Genomic DNA, 15,436 nt, shown 5'->3' with positions numbered 1-15,436 from the left:
AAACTGCTGACCTTTTGGTTAGCAGCCAAATGCCTTAACCACAGCTCCACCAGAGCTCCTTAATTAAGCATTATTTCTTATTGCTTTTGAGGAACTAAGAGTATTACTACCATTTGGACATATTTAGATGTATAGAATGCAAAAATATGTTTAAGCAAACATTCTCATATACTCAGAAAATTGGAGTCAGTGTAGAATCTGGATAACTATAGAAGACTTCTTGTAAGGGGAGAGTGGTTGGTAATAGTGGGTGGGAAAAAGTACAGCTGAAATTAAGTGATCACCTGAATTGTGCAATACTTTTTAGTAGACATTTTTACCTATTATTTTAGAAAGTAGCATGAGTAGAGATCCAAGAAAATCTCAAATCTCACTCCTTAGAGCATGTGTTTTATTGGTTATATATAATATCTTTTCAAAATGTTACTGACACAAGTATTAGCCAATGCATAAGTGATTGAGATACATCTGTGTGCCAAAATGAAGATAACAGAAGGAGATGATTAGAAAGAATGATGTAAGAGCTCAGAAACTGAAGGAAGTGAGTCACTTATGTTATGGATGATGAATGAGGCAATGGAGAATGAATGAGAAAACTATGTTCATCTGCTTTTTGATTAACAAGTCAACTCTTTTATAAGTAACATCCCCTTTTCTTCAATGTATTCTATGCCAATTCTAGATTAGATCTTACTTGATTTGATAATTCAAAATAGTTAATATTAATAGAGTTTATTTCTAAATCTTCTGTTGTATCTATTCAAACTGATTTGTGTTTCTGTCTAGAATATAATGTCACTTTTAGTAGATTATATGCTGTTTTAAAAATGGACAGCTCAAGGCTTATTTTTTCTTCTTCTGTTATATATTTTATAGATCATATTTTCTGTAGAAACAAATATAGATGTTAAATTCCTCTATAATAAATAAAATGGTAATGGATACTTTATTGAGGTATACTAAATTCTGTATATTCAATTATAAGTTTATTTTATGATAATGGATTTCTCAACAAGAAGTCACAATTACAATTTTCTGTGCTCTCATCTTCCTAATCTGTGTTCAGAGAGTTCAATAGACTCACCTTGTCTTCAAGGACCACCTTTTATTTGTGCCTAAATATTTCTCTAGCTCAAATTTGTGAATCCACCAATCCATGATATGTCTACATGGAGGTTTCAAACACATCAGCATTTTAAACTCTGTTAAAAAAAATGTTTCATTTATTTCCCTAAAGCCTCACACAAAACCACTGTAGCTAGCTAGAATCTCTAAAGTCATTCCTGACCTCTTTCTCTCTCTCTCTCATATCCATATCTTCAATCAGTCAACAAATCTTACCAAATTTGTTTCCTTAACGTCTACCCACCTCTCCCACTGCCGTTGCTTTACTTCCTTCCCTCATCTTTTCTGGACTAGATTATTCTCAGAATCTCTCACATGGCCTCTTAAAGTAAAAGAGACCAGCCATCCTTGTTAATTGGAGACACTTATAATGCATTGATATGCTATAGTAGTATGTTTGGTAAAATTCATTTTTTATGTTTTTTCCCCATTCTATCTCTTCTGGTTTTTGATAGATTTCACTTTTTTCCTCTCTGAACTGTAAATCAGCTACATAGAATCCTCTTCTGATTATATACTTCAATAATATCTTTCTAAACATATCTTTATTATTGAATTTACTGAAATATGAGCCCATTATATGTTTTATTGCATAAAGTCTGAGCTCATTGTCTGCTGGAACCCTGAATTACTCATTTCTGTATCTTTAGACCTTGGTACTTGACTCAGAGTAGAACCTTAAGAACTTATTTCCAAAATGAACTCTGTTTCTTTTCAACTTTTATTGAAATTAGGAGAAAGAAGACTCAGACATTTGGTTAGGGTTTGGGGAGAGAGTGCGATGGGTAGGTGATAAGTATAAAGCTTTATTATTCAGAGTTTTCTAGATATTAGTGTGCATATAACAAGAAAACAATATTTGTGTGTGTATTTGATGTTAAGCATTTTACGTGGTAAAACTGATGTTATCATAGAAACTCAAATTTTAAAGGACTTAAATGATCCTCCATTGGATTATTATTACATCCTCAATTTGGACAAGCTTCTAATCATATCCTACAAATGAAAATATATTTAAAATATTCAACAAATCTTTCATTTCCAACTGTTCAACTACAAGTTAAGATAAGATAGTTACTTGATGGCAGCTTTTGTGATTAGAGGGTTCCATGATCATCCAAAGATTAAACTCAGGCCCAGTCTCCTTCAGGCCATACTGTTAAAACATTTTCTATGGTAGAAGCAGACACTGAGGATTTTCTCAGGGAAGAACCAATCTAATTAAAGCAGGACAGAGTTACATAGAAGAAAGTACCCCTTACCTCCCCTCATACTTCTCAACTGGATTCTCCACTGAGAAATACACACATATCAACAAGGTGTCCATATATCAGCAAGATACCTCCTTCCTCTTTCTATCTTGGTTGCCATGAGTGTCACCAAATAATGCTTCACTCACTTGATTTGCTTTTGCACAATATTTTCGTTTCCATGCTACTTGTTAGAGGGCTTTATAAACCTTAAGACCTAAGAGGCCTTAAGCTAGGAGAGAGTAATATTAGAAATGAAATGGAGGATGGACCAGAAGGATAGAAAGAGAGGGGGAGAAAGAGAACTAGGAAAGAGAGAAAGAAAGGAGGTAGATGCCACAAAGACCTGTGAATGAAGTGAAAAAAGGGGCAATAAAACCCACAGAGAGTGAACAAATGAGAAAAAGTAGGCACTCTGGGATGCACGTTTATTAGAAGACTAGAAAGTGGGGTGACCATCACTAGCATTGGAATTAGTTCCTGGGGGTGAGAAAAGCACTGAATGATCTTAAAAGAAGACATAAAGAGCAAGTAGGAATCAAAGTTCAGGGCAGACAAGGGATCAAGAACCCAGGTCTACAGTAAGGTCAAACATCAGCTGACAGAGTGTCATATTGTGAGCCTGATTCAGAGGGTCAAGGTCTGGCTTTTCTGACTTGTCACTTTATATTCTGGATCTCTACAAGTCTGTCTATGGGCACACATGGCCGGCCACAAGCAGATTTGGAGCGAAGTGGGGGGAGCCAGCGCACAAGAATGATTGGTTTGAACACTAATTTTTCACTGTCTGAAAACTGGTATTTAATGCCTCTGTTATAAAAAAATTTCTGTACAATGAGAATACTTTATTTCTCCATGGAATTTGGTAAAATGGGATTTTTCTCTTCTACAGATACACACATAATAACCGTTTGAACATGCATAAATACGTAAAGATACATCAATTTAGGGAATCATAAAACATGTTGAAAAATATGCCCACAAAGAATTACTGTAAGGGTATAAAAAAGCATGCTTAAACATTCTTTTTACACAAAGAACACATTGGAGAATAAATTAGCATAGAAAATGGTCTCTTTGAAGGCACAATAACTATTGTTTCCTTATTAAATCCAGTTTTTCAATTAAGTGGAGTCTCATTGATTCCCACTATGGCTGGGTGGTCCCATAGAGAATTTCTGAACTTTGTAGATTAGCAAAATACTATAATTGGAGGGAAAAAAATTGTGACACAGACTCCAGGAGACTGGAGAAATGACTGTCATTGTGTTCCTTTATGTTGATAACTGGCTTTAGTTTTTAATTATTGAGATGCTTCATAATGGAGTCGTAAACATGCTGTATGCTTTTGTAAAATTAATGAAGGGATAGGAACAGGGAATTAATTTATTGAGTACCTGCTAAGGACTAGGCTCTCACTGTGCTACTAGATATATCTTTTGATCCTGATAACATATTACTTTAATAGCCATTGTTATGATTCCCAATGTATAGAGGAAGAAACTGAGACCAAAGGGGTTCAATGATTTACCCAGGGGTCACAGCTTATAGGTGGCAGAGCTGGTATTCCAGTCATTTATGTAGCATAGCAAAAGATTAACCATATTTTAGTTTTTGCTTTATATATCAATTTAAAAAGGAATTCTCTTTATCTTTTTAAATCGAGTATTATGAACACTATTAAAAATTGGCATTGCTGATCTGTGTTTCAGTGACAACATTAAAATAGATTAAACTGGAGTAAGAATATATTCATGTGGCAGGCTATGCAAAAACTCATGTTGTTGGGTGTCATCAAGTTGATTTCTGATTCATGGCAACCCATGGACAGTAGAACTGCCCTGTAGGGTTTTCTAGGTTGTAATCTTTATGGAAGCAAATTGCCAAGTCTTTTCTCCTGTAGAGCTGCTGAGTGGTTTTGAACCACCAGCCATTTGGTTAGCAGCCAAGCACTTAACCACTGCACCACCAGGGCTTTGAAAGACTCATGATGCCCAGCAATTGCACCATTTCCAGGGAGAGTAGATAATTTCTTTATCACAATCAGTTGGTAATTAGTGTTGCGGGGGGGGGGGGAGTAAAACCCAAACCAAACTGAACCCATTGCTGAGTCAATTCCAGCTCATAGTGACCCACATAGGTTTTCCAAGGCTGTAAATCTTCCCGCAGAGTAGGTAGTGGGTTTGAACTGCCGATTTCCTGGAAAACAGCCAAATGCCTTACCCTCTATGCCACCAGAGCCCCTTAAAAAAAAGTAAAGGTGATGATAAAAGCTGTCTGGCAAAATCTCCTTGTTCTCTGCCATGACTCAAACCTGTTCATTCAGTTAGCAAACATAGATGTAGTGTCTCCTACATACAAAATACTGTGCTAGATGTTGTAGAGATGAGATATGAAGGTAATGTTTATTGACATCTGGAGCTCTGGTGGAGTAGTGTCTAAGGCATTTGACTGCTAACCAGAAGGCTGGCAGTTCAAATCCACCAGCTACTTCTCAGGAGGAAGACTGGGCAATCTACTTCTGTAGTGATACTGCCTCGGAAACCCAAGGAGGTGTCTCTATGAGTTGGGATCAACTCAACGGCAGTGAGTTTGGTTTTTTTGGTTACCTTTATATACCAGGCATTTTGTGTACATAGTGATATTTGATCCTCATAACAACCCCATGAGATTGTTTGTATTTTTCTTAACTTACAAATAAGAATATTAACTCTCAAAAATGTTGAGTAACTTGTTCAAGGTCAAGCAGCTAATATGTGATATACTCAGGATTTTAATTGCTTACTGCCAAATTCTGTGTGGTTTGCAGGATAGTATGATCCTGCTCTTAAGGAACTTAGACTATGAGTTAGACATGTGAACCACTAATTAACAACACAAGACAGTGAAATAAAAATAATTATTGGGGGATAAGCAAAACACAGGAACAGTGATTGTTAACAGAGCAATTGGAGAACATTTCACAGAAGAGCCTTCTAGGGTAAGAAGGACTCAGATTGCTGACAAAAGCAGAAAAGCATTCCAGATTGAAGAAATAACATGCTCAGGTGCAAGGCCATGACCAGTGTGTGCAGCTAGAGTACAGGATTACTGTTGGAAAGTAGTAAAAGATGAGGTTGAAATATAGAGTGTGTCCAAACTATGGAGAGTCATGGATGTCATGCTAAGAAGTTTGAATAGTTGTATACCTCCTGGATTGTTGTTTAAGATTTTTGAGGAGGTAAATTACTTCATTTGACTACTTCATTTCTAAGTATAACACTGAAAAATTTTAAAAACCATTGCCATCAAGTCAATTCTGATTAATAGTGTCCCCATATGTGTCAGACTAGAACTGTGCTCCATAGGGTTTTCAATGCCTATGACAGTTTGGAAGTAGAATGCAAGGTGTTTCTTCTGAGACACTTCTTAGTGGACTTGAGCTGCCAACTTTTTGATTAGTAATCAAGCACTTAATTGTTTGCTCTACCCAGGAACTCCGAAGATAAAACTGTTGTTGTTAGGCGCCATCAAGTCAATTTTGACAACATAGTGACCCCATGGTAACAGAGTTGTACTACCCCTTATGGTTGTCTAGTCTGTAATATTTATGAGAGAAAATTTTAATTTCTTTCTTCTGTGGAGCCAGTAGGTAGGTTCAAACCATGCACCTTTTGGTTAGCAGCTGAACGCTTAACCATTGTGCCACAAGGACTCCTAAGACAACACTCCAAACTAAAACCCAAACTCACTGCCATCAAGTCAATTCTGACTCATAGCAACCCCCACTAGGTTCCCAAGGCTGTAAATCTTTATGGAAACAGACTGCCCCATCTTTCTTCCATAGAGTAGCTGGTGGGTTTGAACCAGCAACCTTCTGCTTAGCAGCCAAATGCCTTACCCACTACACTACCAAACGTCCTTAAGATAACACTAGAGAAGAGTGGGAATATGGTGTCATATCTGTAGCCTACAAGTTTGTTCCCTGTAGCATCTTAATTTCTGAATAACTAGGTAAAGCAGATAGAAATAGCAATACTGGAGTTATGAGCAACTAAGGGGAAGATAAGATACCAGATGTAGTGGAGGCAGAGAAAAAGAACAGATTAAACTGGTAAAAATAAATGAACCTGTGTAGCCAGTGGAGAGATGGAGAGAAGAAGAAGCAGAAGACTTACTAGCAACACAAAAGAGATCGGCGGAGAGAAGGAGGAAAAACAAAACAAATCACGGAACCCACAAAGACAGTGGAGACTTGGAATACCCACACCAGGAGTTTTTGATGGAGACTTTGGAAGCTAGCTGAGTGAGTAGATAACCTTACTGGGAAACAGATCAAACCCCCCTTGGCTCAGGCTGCTACGGTGTTCAGAAAGTAATGGGGGAAAGGGGAAAACTCTCTCCAAGTAGGCAGGATCCTGGAGTGAGCACACAGCTCCCCAGCTGGCTGGGGTTCAACTCTTCCTTGTCCTCTTTTTAGCACAGAGTGGACCAGGGTACTGGAGTTTTGCAGTTTCTTGATTCAGGCAGAAAGTTGTGGCCCTCTACCCATTGGGATCTTTGCCAATTTTGAACCACGGGTCTTTGATTGACAGTAGGACGTCATCATTAGTAGCCATCCCAGGAAGACACAAACCACACCTCCTGAGCCAGCAGCACCTTGCCCAAACACGCAAAATGAGGACTTGCTACTGGTGCCTTTTTTGTTCTTTCTGTCTTTCTTTTCTTTCTCTTTTTTCCCCTTCTCCCCTTCTTCATCCAATAGAAGGAACACAGTAAACCACCACACCTACTCATCCCAACTCCAAATCCCCTTCACGATGAACAGAGATCTGCATACAAATCCTCACCAGTGATTCCACCAATGCAAAGAGAACGGGAGAGCAACCCAGTACATCCAAAATAATAATCAAAAAAGTACACCTGCTCCACACTTTCAGATACAGTAAAACATAAAATCAGAGTGAAACAAATTAATGCATAACTAACAGTTAAAGACAACAATTTCAAAATGTCTAGGAAACAACAGAAAACTTCAAATCAGAAACAAAGAAACAAACAAAAACCCACACAGGACAAGACAATAAACATAAAACCCCAGGCTAAAGAATTATCTATCATGGAAGAAGAATATGCAATAGAATTATCTGAGAAGGAATTTGGAAGGTATGTATATAGGACTCTCCAAGAGCTCAAGGAAACCAAAAACAGAATCAACGAGAAGACAGACAGTACCATGGAAGATTTCAGGAAAACAATTCAAGAACAAAATAACAAGATAAATACACAATTAGAACTCATACAAAAACAGCAGTTAGAAATCCAGAAGATGAACACTAAAATTACAGAGTTAGATAACACCGTGAAAGAACAAAATAGTAGACTAGAACTGGCTGAGGAACTCATTTCCTAACTAGCAGACAAATCCCTTGATGCCAGCCTGTATGAAGAAAAATCACAACAAAATTTTAAGAGAAATGAAGAGAACCTAAGAGTTAAATGGGATGATATGAAAAGAAACAACATATGCCTCACTGGAATAACAGAACAAGAAGAGGGAAAAAAAAAAAACTACTGAGAAAATTGTGGAAAACTTGCTCAGATAAAACTTCCTCATATCATGAAGGAAGAAAAGATAAATGTCCAAGCTCAATGAACCCATATAGGATTGACTCCAAGAGAAAGTAACCAAGACATATCATAATCAAACTCTCTAAAACCAAAGACAAAGAAAGAATCTTGGGAGCAGCTCAGGAAAAATGAAATGTCACCTACAATGGACAACCAATAAGACTAAGTTCTGATTACTCAGCATAAACCATGAAGGCAAGAAGGCAATGGGGCGGCATATATAAAACACTGAAGCAAAAGAGCTTCCAACCAAAAATTCTGTATCCAGCCAAATTGTCCCTCAAATATGAGGGTGAAATCAAGACATTCTCAGACAAACAGAAATTAAGGTAATTTGTGCAAAACAGACCAACCCTACAAAAAATGCCAAAGAGAGTCCTTCCAATAGAGAACCCACAACAGAAAAAACCAAATTAAAATCAGCACACTCACCACAACCACTTAAAAACCAAATCAGATATAGATGCTCAAAAAAAGCTCATAAAACAAAGTACACAAAGAAATAAGGGAGTCAATCTGCAGACAACACCAGGAACAAAGCAAATAGAGGAAATGGAAGTTTTAATTACAAAACTTCCAAATGGAGAGGAAGATAGGACAATGTCTTTATAGAGCTGACTGTTCCAAACATAAGGAGATAAGAACTTACTTCAGGGTAACCACAAAGAAAATTAACGATCTCCCTAAGCAAATCCAGAAAGAAGAAAAACATGGGCTTAGTAAGCACAGAAACCAATAGTGAAGAAAAGAGAAGAAACACTTGATAACAAAATGAGCTCAGCACAGAAAAATATTTGGAACAAGGAAATCACCAACAACACAACAAAAAAACACAATAGAATGACAGCAATCAATTCATACCTATCACTAATTACACTCGATGTAAATGGACTAAATGCACCAGTCAAGAGAAAGAGAGTGGCCGATTGGTTAAGAAAAGAAGCCCCATCGATATGCTGCCTACAAGAGACCCACCTTGGACACAAAGATAAAAAAATAAAAATTAAAAATTAAGGAGTGGAAAAATATATGCTAAGGTAATGGCAACCGAAAAAGAACAGAAATGGCAATATTAATTTCTGATAAAATAGACTTTCAGGTGAAAAGCAGCATAAAGGACAAAGAAGGACATTATATGATGCTAAAAGGATCAATTGACAAAGAAGGTATCACCATAATTAATATCTATGCACTCAATGAAAATGCTCCAAAATAAATAAAGCATATACTAACTGAATTGAAAGGGAAAATAGACAACTCTACAATAGTAGTGAGTGTGGCAGGTTTGGAGCAGCTAAGGCAGACCAGGAAGGAAGTGAGGAGGCATAGTGGGTTTGGAGCAGCTGAGGGAGGTGAGGAAGGAAACAAGGTGGTGTGGCGGGTTTGGAGCGACCAAGGGAGGCCAGGAAGGAAATGAGGTGGTGTGGTGGGTTTGAGCAGCTGAGGGAGTCCAGGAAGTGAACAGAGTGGTTTGAAACAACTAAGGCAAACAAACTTGTCTGTCAGTTTGTCATACTGTGGTGGTTGCTAAGACAGACTTGAAAGAAGGAAGCGTCCATCCATGTCTCAAAGAATTGGCCAGCAAAAACCTTATGAATAGCAGTGAAACACTGTCTGATACATTACTGGAAAACTTTATGAATTGTCCTGAGACATTTTCTGATCTAGTGTCAGAAAATGAGCCCCTTGGGTTGGAAGGCACTCAAAATACAACTGGGGAAGAGCAGCCTTCTCAGAGTAGAGCCAACCTTAATGATGTGGATAGAGTAAAGTTTTTAGGACTTCCATTTGCTGATGTGGCAAGACTCAAGATGAGAAGAAACAGCTGCAAACATCCATTAATAATCAGAACATAATCAGAACATGGAATCTATGAAGTAGGAATCTAGGAAAATTGGAAGTTGTCAAGAATGAAATGGAATGCATAAAGATTGATATCCTAGACATTGGTGAGCTGAAATGGACTGATTTGGGCCACTTTGAATCAGACAATCATATGATCTACTATGCCAAGAATGACAAATTGAAGAGGAATGGTGTGGCATTCATCATCACAAGGAATGTATCAAGATCTATCCTGAAGTATAGTGCTGTCAGTGATAGGATAATATCCATACACCTGCAAGGAAAACCAGTTAATACTACTGCAGTGTAGTAAATTACATAATATGGCTTTTCTAGCCATAGTCTTTGTAAACTCTGTGGTGGAATTTGCCAGGAGCAACTGAGAAGCTCCTGATTGTTAAAGTTATCCTTCTGCTGTATTTCTGTTGGAACCACATGAAGCAATCTTCTGGGAAGTTCCCTCTCTCTTAGGTGTATAAAATTCTGATGTTGGCATTGGTTAGTTTGGCCACTCTGCCATGCTCAAAAGACCCCTCCTAGAGGCAGAAGGAATATCTCTCACTTCCAGCTGAGAGACATGCTGCTGAGAGAGACATGCACTACTGAGAGAGAAACATGAGAGACATGCACTGTTGAGAGAGACATAAGAGACACCCACTGCTGAGAGAGATACGAGAGACACACACTACTGAGAGAGAGACATGTTACTAGGAGAGACTGCCAGCTGCTGAGTGAGATGACTGGCTGCGAGAGACTGAGAGCATTCTTGAACTTGAATTGCAGCCTGTTATTCCCCTAATAACCCCCTTGATCTGTGAGTTGTGTGTGGCCACTGCAGCAAATTATTGAACCCAGCAGAGAGGTGGTGGCTGCTACAGGAGGAATGGTTGGTGTCAAGGTTAGTAAGAGGGCTGGAGGGTGGCGGCATGTCTGGCCTCATAGGAACAGGCATTGGGCTGCTGATAGTGATTCTATCCTCTTTCTTTGGGGTTAAAGGAGGTTAGAAGACATGACCTCCTTGCCCCTTTGGCAACTCCTATTATTCAAAATTATGCACCAACCACTAAAGCCAAAGATGAGGAAATTGAGATTTTTCCCAACTTCTGCAGCCTGAAATTAACTGAACATGCAATCAAGATGTGTTGATTATCACTGGTGATTGGCATGCAACAGTTGGAAACAGAGAAGAATCACCAGTAGTTGGAAAATATGGCCTTGGTGATAGAAATAACACTGGAGATCGATCGCACGATAGAATTTCGCAAGACCAATGACTTATTCATTCTAAATACCTTTTTTCAACAACACAAATGGCAGCTATACACATGGGCTTCACCAGATGGAATACACAAGAATCAGATGGACTACATCTGTGGCAAGAAGTGATGGAGAAGCTCAGTATCTTCAGCCAAAACCAGGCCAGGAGCTGATTGTGGAACAGACCATAAATGACTCATATGTAAGTTCAATTTGAAGCTGAAAACAATTAAAACAAGTCCATGAGAGCCAAAATATGACCTTGATTATATCCCTCCTGAATTTAGAGACCATCTAAATAATAGGTTTGAAGCATTGAACACCAGTGCCCCAAAACAAGAGGAATTGTGGGATGACATCAAGGACATCATCCATGAAGAAAGCAAAAGTTTATTAAAAAGGCAGGAAAGGAAGAAAAGACCAAGATGAATGTCAGAAGAGACCTGAAACTTGCCCTTGAACAGAGAGTAGCTAAAGCAAATGGAAGACATGACAAGATAAAAGAGCTGAACAGATGATTTCAAAGAGCAGCTTCAGAAGACAAAGTCAATTATTATGATGAAATGTCCAAAATGTTAAAAAACCAAAAGAGAATAACATGTTAGGTATTTCTCAAGCTGACAGAACTGAAAGAGAAATTTAAGCCTCAAGTTGCAATATTAAAAGATTCTATGGGCAATATACTGAATGATGTAGGAAATACCAAAAGAAAATGGAAGGAATACACAGAGTCACTATACCAAAAAGAATTGGTTGATGTTTATCCATTTCAGGAGGTGGCATATGATCAAGAACCAATGGTACTGAAGGAAGAAGATGAAGCTGCACAGAAGGATGTGGTGAAAAACAAGGCTCCAGGAATTCACGGAATACCCATTGAGATGTTTCAACAAACGAATGTTGCACTGGAGGCACTCACTTGGCTATGCCAAGAGATTTGGAAGAGAGCTACCTGGCCAACTGACTGGAAAACATCCATATTTGTACCCATCCCAAAGACAGGTAAACCCACAGAATGTGGATGCTTGTGAGCAATATCATTAATATTAAGCACAAGTAAGATCTTACTGAAGATATTTCAAAAACAGTTGTAGCAGTATATTGACAGAGAGCTTCCAGAAATGCAAGCTGGATTCAGAAGAGGATGTGGAATGGGGGATATCATTCCCAATGTCAGATGGATCTTGACTGAAAGCAAAGACTACCAGAAAGCTGTTTACTTGTGTTTTATTTGCTATGCAAAAGCATTTGATTGTGTGGATCATAACAAATTATGGATAACATTGAGAAGAATGGGAATTCCAGAACACTTAATTGTACTCATGAGGAACCTCTACATAGACCTGTTGTTCAAACAGAACAGGGGAATATTGCATAGTTTAAAATCAGGAAGGGAGTATGCCAGAATTGTATCCTTTTAGCATACTTATTCAATCTGTATGCTGAGAAAATAATCCAGGAAAAAAGCTAGAGTATGTGAAGAAGAATGCGGGATTAGGATTGGAGGAAGATTCATTAACAACCTGCAATATGCAGATGATACAACTCTTCTTGCTGAAAGTGAGGATGTCTTGAAGTACTTACTGATGAACGTTAAAAACTATAGTTTGCAGTATGGATTACACCTCAAAACAAAGAAAACAAAAGTCCTCACAACTGGACCAATAAATAGAGAAATGGAGAAAAGATTGAAGTTGTCAAAGACTTCATATTACTTGGTTCTACAATCAACACCAATAGAAGCAGCAGTCAAGACATCAAATGATGTATTGCATTGGGCAAATCTGCTGCAAAAGATTTTTTTCAAGTGCTAAAGACTAAACATGCATCCTTGAAGTCTACGTTGCGCCTAACCAAAGCCGTGGTAGTTTCAATTGCCTCATATTTTGGCAATCTACTTCCGTAGGGATACCACCTCAGAAACCCAAGGAGGGGTCATTATGAGTCAGGTCTGACTCAAGGGCACATAACAACAACAACATATGCTTATGAGAACTGGACAATGAATCAGGAAGGCCGAAGAAGAGTTGATGCTCTTGAGTTGTGGTGTTGGTGAAAAATACTGAAAGTAGCATGGATTGCTAAAAGAGCCAACAAATCTGTCCTGGAAGAAATGCATCTGGAATGGTCCTTGGAAGTGAGAATGGCCAGACTTCATCTCACTTACTTTAGTCATGTTGTCAGAAGGGACCATTCTCTGAGAAGGATATCATGCTTGGTAAAGTGACAGGTCAGTGAAAAAGGGGACAACCCTCAACAAGGTGGATTGACACAGTGGCTGCAACAATGGGCTCAGGCACAACAAGGATTGTGAAGCTGGCACAGGACTGGGTAGTGTTTTGTTTTGTTGCACATAAAGTCACTATGAGTCAGAAATGACTTGATGGCACCTAACAACAACAACAACACAATAGTAGCAGGAGACTTTAACACACCACTTTCAAGGAGAGACAGAACAACTAGACAAAAACTCAACAAAAATACATAAGAACTCAACAACACAATCAAACATCTCCAACTCATAGACATATACAGAGCGTTCCACTCAACAAAAGCACAATACACATTCTTCTCCAGTGCACATGGATCATTCTCCAGAATTGACAATATGTTAGGACACAGAACAAGCCTCAATAAATTAAAAAAACATTTAAATACTACAAAGCATCTTCTCAGGCCACAATGCTATAAAGTTAGAAATCAATAATAGGAAGACCAAAGAAAAAACATCAAGTATGTGGAAACCGAATAATACACTGCTCAAAAACTAGTGGGTAACAGAAGAAATAAAAAGAATTCCTAGAAATAAACAAGAGTGAAAATACATCTTACCAAAACCCATGGGACACAGAGAAATCAGTACTCAAAGGGCATTTATAGGAATAAACACACAAATCAAAAAAAGAGGAAAGAAACAAAATCAACAGTCTAACTCAACAACTCCAACAATTAGACAAAGAGCACCAAAAGAAACCTACAGTATCCAGAAGTAAGGAAATAATAAAGATCAGAGCAGAAATAAACAAAACAGAAAACAGACAAAAAGTGAAAATCAACAAAACAAGAAGCTGGTTCTTCGAAAAGATTAACAAAATTGACAAACCACTGGTGACTCTAACAAAGGAAAAGAAAGAGAAGATGCAAATAACATGAATAATAAATGAAAAGGGTGACATCACAACAGAACCAACTGAAATAAAAAAGATATTGACAGATTATTATGAAGAACTGTATTCCCACAGATTCAAGAGCCTAAAGGAGAGGGACACTTTTCTAGAAACACAAGACCTACCTAAACTATCCCTGTCAGAGATAGAATACTTGAATACAAAAAATCAGTTGGATTCCTCTACATCAACAAAGAGGCTTCTTAAAAATAAATAAGGAAAATAATACCATTTACAGTAGCTACCAAAAAGATAAAATATTTAGGAATAAATCTTACCAGAGACACAAAAGACCCATATAAAGAAAACTACAAAACACCCCTACAAGAAACTAAAAGGGATCTACATGAATGGAAGAACCCACCTTGTTTATGGATTAACAAAACAAAACAAAACAAAACAAAACAAAAAAAACCACACTGCTGTCAAGTCAATTCAAATTATAGCAATCCCTTCTTGGGATTCTGAGGTAGTATCTCTATGGATTGCCCAGTCATCCTTCTGAGGAGTGGCTGGTGGGTTTGAACCACCAGCCTTCTGGTTAGCAGTCAAATTCCTTGGGCACTACACCACCAGAGCTCCATGTTCATGGATAGGAAGACTGAATATTGTGAAAATGTCAACATTACCAAAGCAATCTACACATTCAATGCAATCCTGATCCAGAAACCATCAACATTTTTTAAGGATATGGAAAAAACAATTATTAATTTCATATGGAAAGGAAAGAGAGCCCAGATAAGCACAGCCCTGCTGAAGAAGAAAAACAAAGTGGGAAGTCTCACACTCTTGGATCTCAAAACCTGTTATACATCCACAGTAGTTAAAACAGCATGGTATTGGTACAATGATAGGCAGATAGACCAATGGAACAGAGTAGAAAACTCAGAAATAGACCCATCCATTTATGGACAGCTGATTTTGATGAAGGATCAAAACCCACTAAATGGGGGAGTGCAAAAACAGCAAGGAGGCCACATGTTCTGACCTCCTCTAACCCTACAAAGGGAAGGCAGGATTACCATCAGTAACCCAAGGCCTATTACTGCAAGGCCAGACATGCTGCCTCCCTCCAGCCCTTTCACCAACCGTTCCTCCCAAAGCACCCACCACCTCTCTCCTGGGTTCGATAATTTGCTGCAGTGGCCACACAGAACTCACAGATTACAGGGTTTATTAGGG

The 15,436-nt window shown here is 38.2% G+C and overlaps 1 protein-coding gene across 1 annotated transcript in view; it reads left to right on the top strand.

Annotated features, from left to right (window-relative positions):
* Positions 1 to 15,436, top strand: part of FREM1 (FRAS1 related extracellular matrix 1) — a 212,180-nt gene that overhangs the window by 50,916 nt on the left and 145,828 nt on the right. The gene's annotated exons all lie outside the window — the stretch shown is intronic.

The sequence above is a fragment of the Orycteropus afer genome, unplaced genomic scaffold, assembly GCF_000298275.1.
Source record: "Orycteropus afer afer isolate SDZICR_OR568_19922 unplaced genomic scaffold, OryAfe1.0 scaffold00584, whole genome shotgun sequence".
Lineage (NCBI taxonomy): Eukaryota > Metazoa > Chordata > Mammalia > Tubulidentata > Orycteropodidae > Orycteropus > Orycteropus afer.
The sequence above is the reverse complement of the archived record's forward strand: the minus strand, read 5'-3'. Positions and strand labels throughout refer to the sequence as shown.